This window comes from Rhinopithecus bieti, unplaced genomic scaffold, assembly GCF_001698545.2.
Source record: "Rhinopithecus bieti isolate Rb0 unplaced genomic scaffold, ASM169854v2 scaffold_9919, whole genome shotgun sequence".
NCBI classification, from domain to species: domain Eukaryota; kingdom Metazoa; phylum Chordata; class Mammalia; order Primates; family Cercopithecidae; genus Rhinopithecus; species Rhinopithecus bieti.
Genome location: NW_016806411.1, coordinates 28,385 through 38,962, shown reverse-complemented (window position 1 = coordinate 38,962; position 10,578 = coordinate 28,385). Strand labels below are relative to the sequence as shown.

At 47.1% G+C, this 10,578-nt stretch overlaps 1 long non-coding RNA gene across 1 annotated transcript; it reads left to right on the top strand.

Moving 5' to 3' along the window:
• Nucleotides 1–1,411: 1,411 nt before the first annotated feature.
• On the top strand, nucleotides 1,412–8,696 carry LOC108532270 (uncharacterized). The gene is made up of 4 exons (XR_001886395.1): nucleotides 1,412–1,723; nucleotides 5,168–5,267; nucleotides 5,669–5,801; nucleotides 7,965–8,696. It is a non-coding gene; the product is annotated as an uncharacterized LOC108532270 (long non-coding RNA).
• The last annotated feature ends 1,882 nt before the right edge of the window (nucleotides 8,697–10,578 follow it).

The following is a 10,578-nucleotide window of genomic DNA, read 5'->3' as shown; positions in this document are numbered from 1 at the left end:
GCAGCGGATGAGAATCATGTTTCCAAAGTTGCCACTTTATTATTTAATGCCAGTTTCAGCCACAGTTAAGAACATGGCGAAGGAAAACAGAAAGGATGACTGTTGCGAACAGGAACAAGGCAGACAGTGAAATTGTTTCCCGGGAAGCCCAAGTATTTGTGCCCAACTAGTAGACATATTTTAGGTCTATTTAAAATATGTTTACTGTAGGTCCCAGCACTTGGGAGCTTGAGTCAGGAGGTTGCTTGAGCCCAGGGTTCAAGATACGCGTCTTAGGAACTGCACGCCCCATCCTCTTACAAAAATTTTAAAATGATCTGGGGCGGTGGTGTGTGCTTGTCGTCCCAGCTACCTCAGAGGCTGAGCAGGCCCTTAATTTTGTGATTGCTTGCCAAGACTTCAGAGGCTGCAGTGAGCTATGATCACCACGCACTCTTAGCCTGGGTGAAGAGCAAGCTCTATCTCAAAAACTAAAAAAACAAATAACAAAACGATATTATATATTTACTATATATAATATAATGTTTAAAGAACCAACAGCAAAGTATAAAATAATGTTTCACTGAATGGAGGCTATCAATAAAGAAATAGAAATTATAAAAAAGAAACTTATAGGATGAGTGCGGTGGCTCACGCCTGTAATCTCAGCACTTTGGGAGGCCAAGACAGGTGGATCACCTGAGGTCAGGAGTTCGAGACCAGCCTGACCAACCTGGTGAAACTCTGTCTCTACTAAAATACAAAAGTACCCGGGCATGGTGGTGCATGCTTGTAATCCCAGCTACTGGGAAGGTTGAGGCAGGAGAATCACTTGAACCTGGGAGGCGGAGGTTGCAGCGTGCTGTAATTGCACCATTGCACTCCAGCCTGGACAGCAGAGCAAGACTCCACCTCAAAAAAAAAAAAAAAAAAAAAACCTTATAGAAATTCTAGATGTGTTGCTGAGGTGTCCAATATTTTGGCTGAAAGGTGTTCCATGATTCTAACTACTGGGGATAAAAGGAACAACGATCTGGAAAATAACATTTTAAAATAAAAAGTGGCTGAGCCTGAGTACAAAATGATGCCTCAGTCTGCAGGGGGTGTGATCCACAGGAAACAGGTGGGTGTTTCTCACCCTTCTCTGCCTCCTGCTCAGACTGAATTCAGTGTCTTATGCGTGGCAGGCACTCAGTAGTCTTTGTTGAGTCCTGGGGTTGAAGGGGTCGGAGAGAGAGGAGGGGAGTGGCAGGAATAATGGAGACGTTTACAGGGTGGGAGCAGAAAAGAGTGTTTTAGACTTGGTGACTTCTCTGGTGACCTCAGTGCTGTTTTGTGGCAGTGCTTTTCAGGTGCAGGAAGTGGTTTGCCTTTGCCCCAGCTGAAGCACTTCCTCTTTGTAGAAGAATCAGAGGCCTGCAAGAACTACTCATCCTGCACCTGGAGTAAAACCATATGGCTTGGAAACAAAGTCTGCAGGCTTCGAGCCAGTTAACGGAGTGGCTTCAGAGGAGTAGACGTGTGTTCTGTTCATGTCCGGTGTGTGCAGCACACTGATGTTTGCAGGCCTTCCCCAGGGGCTCAGTGTTTAGCGGGACATGGACACAGACACCTCACCACAGGCCCATCTGAGAAGTGCTGTGCAGACCAGCAAGCTTTCACAGGATGGTCACGCAAGAATAGGAAGAAAGTCTGCAGCCTACGGATGATGTGCAGTTCTCCCCCATGTCAAAAGAAATCCAAGGTTTGTGAAACTCATAGACTCAGTGAGGAAAACTTTTGACCACCTGCAGTGACTGGAGCTACTTCTCTGAACTGCTGGAGCTCTTAGTGTAGCTAGTCAATCACTCAGGCCTTGGCTTCCTTGCTCCTCATCCTGCTGCTGGCCTCGGGTCCATCCACCTGATCGTCCTCACTCTAGCACGATAGCAGGCGAGGACGTGGAGGTGGTCAGTGACTCAGTAGGATTCTCTTAAGTAGCTCCTGGGTAGATATTCATCAGATCATTTTTCTTTGTTATTAGATTTCAAAAAAAAAAAAATGTGATAAGGGATGGAGATGCCAACGGAATAATGGGATAAGGGGTTGGAATGTTGGGGTATGATTAGCTTTACCAGTCTTTTATTCATGCTTTCTTTGTCTAATTCCAAAGATAATAGTGACTTGACTTTATTTAGAACTCCAAACACAGACCCTGCCTGAAATAGGAAGCCAGTCTAACATCTGAAATCCCCTGATTGTACTCATGGAAGACACTGTCCTTTTCCTACTTAATGGAATTTCCTCATTTCCTTTCTTGCCAGGAGAATCCAATTTTGCATTAAAGTTGCAGGCAAAGAGCCCTAAATCTCAGAGAAACCAGGCTTCCTGCAGTCCCTTTGGTTTAAGCAATTTAACTGTAGCAACCCCCTTTCCTTTGCTACCGACTGTTATGGGGTGGCACAGAACCCTATTCCGCATGTGGAGAGGTAAACAGAAGTCAGATGAAGCCTCCAGGTCTTTTCCCCTATGGCTTCCTTCTGGTTTGGGATGCTCATGTGATACCTGGAGCTCTTGTAGCTATTTTGTAACTAGGAGGTAAGCAGTGCGTGTCCTAAAGCTCTTGTGCTGAGAGTGAAAACTGAAGGACAGGCCATGCCTGGCTTGCAGGACGTCATTGAGCAATGGCACCAGCTCTGATTTTCCCTGTCCAGGCCACCTCTGTGACATCCGTAAGTGTCACAATTATTTAAGCCCCTCTGAGATGGGCATTCTCATATTTGTTGCCAAAATCATAAAAGTGATTTTGGAAATATTTTTACAAAAATCAGCCTCAGTGATACTTTAGACAGACATATTGATTCCTTTTCAACCAACCTAAACCCCTGTTTTCATTCCTTTCACTGACGATCTCATCTGTCAGCAGAGACAGGAAGGGCAGCTGGGGGGTGTCACCTCCACATAGGTCGCAGACAGACAGATTGGAGGTTGAAAGCCGCCCGTTGGGCTCTGTGGGTTGCGGAGGGAGGTGTGCTGGAAGGAAGGATGTGGGGAAGCAGCTTGTTCTGCCCTCCCCTTCCGGGCTGCATCCTGGGCTGAGGGTCTTCCCGTGTCAGCTAAGAGCAAAGGGTGGGGAGGCTTTTGGACAGTCAGCATCTTGGGTCTCAGAAAGATACCTCCTCTCTGGGGACCCCCCACTACTCCTCAGGCTCGCTGGGAGGGTGGGCAGCGTGGTGCTTTTAAAACATATTTGCAAATTCTTTGACAGTCCTCTGGCCAAGAAGTGTAGCCTGTGCTCCCTGTCCTTGAACCTGGATGGGCCTTTGTGTGAGTTCTGAGGCTCAGATAAAAGAGGCCACACTTCTGTGTTCAATGCCCTTGGAACACTTGCTCTAGGAGCCTCCATGTAAAAAGTCAGAATTCAGAGGACTCCAAGTGGAGAAACCACATGGAAAGACCAGAGAGAGAGACAGACAGACAGGCAGGCAGAAGAGAGAAAGACAGCCATACCCAGAGAGAGAGACAGAGAGACAGAGAGAGGGAGAAGAGAGAGACAGACAGGAGGAGAGGGAAGAGAGAGACAGTGAAACAGAGATACACACAGAGAGAAAGGAGAGACAGAGTTGTAGAGAGAGATGAGAGAGAGTGGAGAGGGAGAAACAGACAGAGACACAGAGAAAGGAAAGATTGAGAGTTAGAGACAGAGAGATACGAAGTGAGGCAGGGAGAGACAGAAAGTGATAGAAAAAGAGACAGAGACAGACACATACAGAGAGAAAAGAGACACAGAGAGAGAGAGAGAAAGGAGAGAGAGAGAGAAAGGAGAGAGAGAGGGAGCTGGCTCAGCTGTCCTGTCCCCACCGCCTGGGGCTGGACCTGTGAGTGAAGAGGTCACTGAGATGACCCCCGCCCAGCCTCAGTCTTTGCTGCAGCCCCTGAGACAACGCCTGGCTGAGCTCCGCCTGATCGGATGGAGACTCTGGCAGGGTCAGATTCGTTCTGGGAATGGAAGAGCTCAGGCTGATTGGGTTGCTGATGTCTCCATGGTTACCTGGAGTCACTAGAGGGAGAAAGACAGCCTCATTTGAGTGGGATTCAGGGTCTGGCCATCCAACTCTGACTGCGTGTGTGACACACACTGCTGCTGTGTTTGGCCTTTCCATTTGTGTCCCCAAAATCTCCACGCCAGCTACTGATGTTTTAAGATATTGAAGACTCAAGCAATCCCCTTAACATCAGCAAAAGGCTGGGATGCATCCAGGAAGCTAGGCTGTCTTTTTGCTTTGAGGGTAAAACGCTGGAGCCTCCTAAAATTCAGTGCCTTCCCTCCTGAGCCTGAGTTTCGCTGCTGTGGGGAGACTGACAGGAAGGCTAAGGACAGATGGAAGGAGAAAGCCATGAGAGACACCAGAAAGTAGAGAAGATGGGGGATGCAGGTGTGAAGACTGGAGGAGGAGCGCTGCGGGAGGCACACACTGTCACTTGTGTTTTTGAAAAATGGCTCTCTTCAGAAGGCCTGCTCTTAACACGCCTTCCAGGGCACAGGGTGTTGGACAAACAGGCGCCTTCCCATTTGTCCAGGTGGAGGGGTGACTTCAAAGCTTAGGTGTGAACGTCTCTGTGGAAAGTGGGGCCATTAAGCCCCAGACAGTGTGATTGTGACTGGTGACTCAAGTTCACAGCGGTTTGGGTTCCCGTGGCCATTTCCTTTAATGACACATTTGCCTTATGAATTGTTATCTGTAAGTTCTGAGGAGACAAAGACAAAAGCAGAAGTAATTGGTTCCAAAGATTTAACCATTTCTTCCATTTCTCGGTGTTCATGACTTCATGAGCCATGAGGAAGAGGAGAGGACATGGAGGAGATGGCAAGACAGCAGGTCCCCGGGCTGTGCAGTGGGGAGGGCAAAGCCGGACGTGTGGTGAAGGGGACTAGCCAGGCCCAGAGCCCCAGGCGGTGCCTCACCCAGCTGGGGTGGGAAGCACAAAGACGGGAGATGAGGGCCTGCTTCCAGTGCTGCTGGTTTGCCCTGAGTTTCAAAGTGCGACCCAGGACTGGCTGGCTTCACGGGAGGATTCAACCAAGAAGAAAAACTGGAATTTTGCGATTCCAAAGTCTTCCACAAAACTCCTTGAATATATTTGTATGGATGTGCTACTTACATTTTATATGATTTTTGACCCAATAATTTCATCTTTCTACATCTAGCTGATTCCCCCAGAGACAGCATAAAAGGAAAATAAATCAGAAGGTCCAGTGGAGAGCTTCTACCCTCATTACCAGCTCCAGGGACAGGAATCTGCACCTGGTGAGAGAGAGGGGCAAAGGCATCAACTTTTAATTTTCCAACTTTGAGGAAATCTTTCACCAGTCCCTCGTGGCCCCCGCTTTTATATTCCAACTTCTCAGCCTGTTTTCAAGGGCTCCTGAGTGAAATCATTTAGGCCCTTTGCCTCCTCTTTGCTCTCTCTCTGAGGCAGCCTGAGTGGTTTCCTCTCCCAGAGGGGCCCTGGGTCTTTTCAGGCATCTGCCCGGGCCCAGTCACCCTCCTCCAACTGGAATGTTCTGCTCAGCATTTTTTTCTGGTTAAAACTTAACCTACCACCATGATATTCCTTTTGGGGGGCAATTTGGCAATAGGTGTGTCACAATTTTACAGGTGCAGCCCCATTAGCTGAGAACATTTATGAGTTATTTCTATATTTACAGGAGTGCAAGATCCACGAATGTGCCTGCACATTGTATACAATGATAGAAAATAAAGAAGGCCATCTGCATGTCCCAAGTTAAATACAGTGTGACCCAGCCACTCTGGGATACATGTAGCTTTAAAGAGAAATAGGTAAGTATGCCTAGACATGGGAAGATGCCTAAATTAGTAATCAAAGGCTATATAACAATATCACTGTAAGCTAAGCAACTTGTAACAACCAGCATTTATTGTCTCCCAGTTTCTGTGGGTCAGGAGTCCAGGTACAGCTTACCTGGCCCTCCACAACCAAGGTGTGGGCTGGGGCTGCAGTCACATCTGAGGCTTGACTGAGGAAGGACCTGCTTCCTCACTCACATGGTTGTCAGCAACATTCAGTTCCTTGTGTGCTGTGGGACTGAGGGCCTTATTTCCTGCTGGCTGTTGGCCAGAGGCTGCCCTCAACTCCTTGTCACAGCAGCCCTCTCCAAGTGGCCACTTGCTTCCTCCAAGGTAACTAGGGAGTATGTCTCCTAAGAAGACTGATGTGATCATCTTACGGAGCATAATCATGTACATTACATCACCTTTGTCATTTTCTATGGGTTAGAAGGGGAAGAGATTATGCAAGGGAGAGCATATTAGGAGGCAGGGATCATGGGAGAGGTGTCCATAATGTATCCAGAATATATTTTTAATTAATAAAAGGCAAATTAATCAGATCATAGAAGGGATGGGTAGCTAACTACCAACGATTTTACAGCATTGACTTAATGCTGGGAGTGGCTCCCAGCCAGGACCCCATTCCTCAGCACCCATGGACTGTGATCTAGGGAGGACCAAGCGTCTGGTTCTCACCGATGGAACATGAGTGGATGGGGCAAGTGTCACTTCTGGTCCAGAGGATTAAGAAGTGGATGTGACTCCCCACAGTCTCTTTTGCCATCTGCCCATTGAATTGAAGAGAGTCATCATTGAAGATGTGGAGCTGCCCAGTGAGTGGGTCCAGGAATCCCTGCTAGGAGGTGAATCACCCAAACAGGAGCACCCACATGGATGGAGATACGCACAAGAGATAAACTTTTATTTTGTTTAACTGTGCAGGCTAGGATTTAGTTATCACAGCAGCTAGTATACCTTCAATAGTATATATGGTTTAGTATAATCTGATTCAAAAATCTGTGTATGAGTGTATGCAGTTATGGATGTATGTTGCCATATGCACTTTTCAATCTCTTAATTGGGTAGTCAGAATTCTTCAATGTGTCTGCATAACAAACTATACCAAAACTTAGAATCATAAACAATAAGCATTTCTGATCTCTCACAGTTGCTGTGGGTCAGGAATTTGAAAGCAATTAGCTGGGTGGTTGGGGCTGCTGTCTCATCTGAAGGTATGAATGGGGCTGGAGGTTCCACCTCCCAAGCAGCTCCTTATACAGCTGGGCAGTTGGTGCTGCTTGTGTGCAGGAGGCATGCAGACCTCTCCGCAGGGCTGCTTGAGCATCCTTATGGCATGGCAGCTGACTTCCTCCAGAGTGAGCAATCCCAGAGAGAGCAAGGCAGAAGACTCAATGTTTTATGAGCTAGCCTTGGAAGTCAGGCACAATCATGTTTGTGATGTCTGCTGATGACACAGGTCAGCCCTGCTCAATGCGGGACAGGACTACACAGAACATGAAGAGGGAGAGGCTGGCTACCATAGGGAGGTCACAATAGAAAAACACCTTGATCAGAGTCTCAGGGTGGGGCATGGAAACTGAAAGGTTTAAGTAAAATAAACAAAGTGAAGAACAGGCTCAGCTGCTCTTGATGGGAGTGGTGATGCAGGCTTTTGTCCACTGAGTGAAGTCACACAGGGAGAGGAGCCACAAGAAGCATTGCAGAGATCAGCAAGGCTGTGGTGGACATCTGTGGACACTGTGACAGAGTGAACCTCACGGCTGCTCAGTGAAGGCCAGAGATGGCACTGCAGAAGCAGGAGCCCCGCACAGAGATGACCAGGACAGCAAGCCCACTGAGTGATTTGGGAATGATCCTCCCTTTATCTCCAGGGAGCTGGAGCAGAAACCAATGGTGTATTCGTGATGCGGATGATGGGTCTCACTCTCAGGTATCATGTGGAAGGAGAAAGAGGCTGCTGCTTCTTTAGACTTGCACTCATGTCTGAGTGGGTCCTCCTCTAGGCTTTGGAGATTCAGGTATCTGCTACCTGCTGGGTCTGAGGACCCCCAAGTGAAGGGTTCATGATCCCTGGGTTGGGGAGTGGTGTGCAGGAGAAAATATCAGCATTTCCATTTTCTCTCTAAAAACCAGGAACCCTGCCCTGTGCTGACACTGAGTGTGCACCTGCTCTCCGGCAGCCCCTGTTTGCTTCTCAAGTCCTGCGACTACTCTCCCCATCACATAAGGGACAGATAGCTTAATAAGACTCCCGCCAAGAGACTGCAGAATAAAGATTCTATTAATCATTTCTCTGGCAATGGGACAACAGCAGAGCTGGCAGAGCCAACACTGTAGATCTCACTGGAGCCCCATGCACATGACAAGAGCAAGAAACTGTTTGAAAGAGAGCCTGACACCAGCACTGTCAACACAAACCATGCCCTGAATATGCTGCTCATGGAGTGTTAGCTAATGCGGTATTAAGCCACATTTTAAAAAACTTATCTGTTTATTTTAATTGACACATAATAGTTGTATGTATTTATGGGATACAATGTGATATTTCATTACATGTATATATTGTGTAATGATCAAATCAGGGTAATTAGCATAACCATTACAACCTCATTACTTCTTTGTGGTGGGAACATTCACAATGCCTCTCTTCCAGCTATTTGGAGATATACAAGAACTTATTGTTAGCTACAGTCACCCTACTGTGCAGTAGACACCAGAGCTTATTCTTCCTTTTAACTGTATCTCTGTACCCGTTAACCAAAATCTCCCCATCTTCCTCTCCCCACTAGCCGTCTTGTCCTCTGGTAACCACAATTCTACTCTCTACTTCTATAAGCTCAACTTTCTTTTAACTCCCACATATGAGTGAGATCATGTGGTATTTCCTTTCTGTGCCTGGCTTATTTTGCTTTATATAACATCCTACAGGCTCATCCATGTTGCTGCAAATGACGGGATTTCATTCTTTTTTCATGGCTGAATAGTATCCCATTGTGGATATGTACCACATTTTCTTTATCCTATGTGTCCTTGATGGACACAAGTTGATTTCATCTCTTGGCCATTGCAAATAGTTAAGCTAGCATTTTTAGCAGAACATTTGGAAATAGTCTTTCAGGTTTATCTTACCTTTTAAAAGTTTTGGTGTATGTTTTGTAATGTGTATAATACATAAATACAGTAGTTATGTGTATGTAGTAAATACACACAGATATATGTATATTGACTTTTTACATTTAACAGTGATGTAGTTCAGAAAATGAGATGCCCTGTTTGGGTGACTATTCTGTCTCATGTGTTAGGTTGAATGACCAGGTGGATAACTGTCTAATTTTTTGCTGGCCCACTGAGACAACTGCCCTTCATCACCTCCTCCAGAGCACAGGTTGAGGGCAGCTACAGTCACATAGTGCTTGAGATGCAGCTGGTAAGGCCATTCCTGTATCACTGACCCTGAAAGCCAGCTTTATACTCTTTTCTGTGCTGATTAGATTGTCCTGGAGAGTTTGCTTTTTATCTGCTAATCTCTATGCTTGGAGGTCTTTGTGGAATGGAAGTTTTCTCATTAGCAGGCAACACAATGAAAAACTTCCTAGTAACTGCTCTTAAAAACTTTATCTGGGCCGGGCACAGTGGCTCATGCCTGTAATCCCAGCACTTTGGGAGGCTGAGGCAGGCAGATCACCTGAGGTCAGGAGTTCAAGACCAGCATGGCCCAGACCAGGTCTGTCCCACAGACCCTGGCCAACCGATGGATGAACGGGGTACTCAGACACAGGTATGCAGTGGAAGAGCAGCTGGGGGACTGCCAAGCTTTAATGGCCAAAGTGCAGCAGCCTTCAGAAGCTGGAGCTGCTTGCTTTTATTGAGTGCAGGCACAATGCTAAAAGCCTGAAGCAATACCCAATCTGTGGGTAATTAACATATATTGTTCCTCTTTCAGGGAACTTAAGGAACTTATGGCAGATGATCAAAGGTCAGCTCCTGGTCAACATAAGTAAACAAGCCTGTTTAAGATAAATTCCCCACTTTGGGAGGCCGAGACGGGTGGATCACGAGGTCAGGAGATCGAGACCATCCTGGCTAACATGGTGAAACCCCGTCTCTACTAAAAATACAAAAAAAAAAAAAAACTAGCCGGGCGAGGTGGCGGCGCCTGTAGTCCCAGCTACTCGGGAGGCTGAGGCAGGCGAATGGCGTGAACCTGAGAGGCGGAGCTTGCAGTGAGCTGAGATCCGGCCACAGCACTCCAGCCTGGGTGACAGAGCGAGACTCCGTCTCAAAAAAAAAAAAAAAAAGATAAATTCCCCTACACTCCCCTGTACCTACTCCTTGCCCTCTGCCTCAGGGTTAGCTTCAGCTATTCTCCCCCGAAACTATGCAGAGCCTTTTGACCTTTCAGAAGGCCTGCTCCTTTCCCTATAGTTTCTCCCACCACTCTAACCAACCTCCTAAACATGGTGAAACCCCGTCTGTAAAAAAATACAAAAAATTAGCCGGGCATGATGGCAGGTGCCTGTAATCCCAGCTACTCGGGAGGCTGAGACAGGAGAATGGCTTGAACCCAGGAGCGGAGGTTGCAGTGAGCTGGAGATTGCACTCCAGCCTGGGTGACTGAGCAAGACTCCATCTCAAAAGAAAAGAAAAGAAAAGAAAAAAACACTTTATCCTGCCAGGAATGGAACTGAACCAGGAATCCATGAAACAAGAAAAGCAACTCTGGGGGCCCCTGGGTGGATCTCTGCTC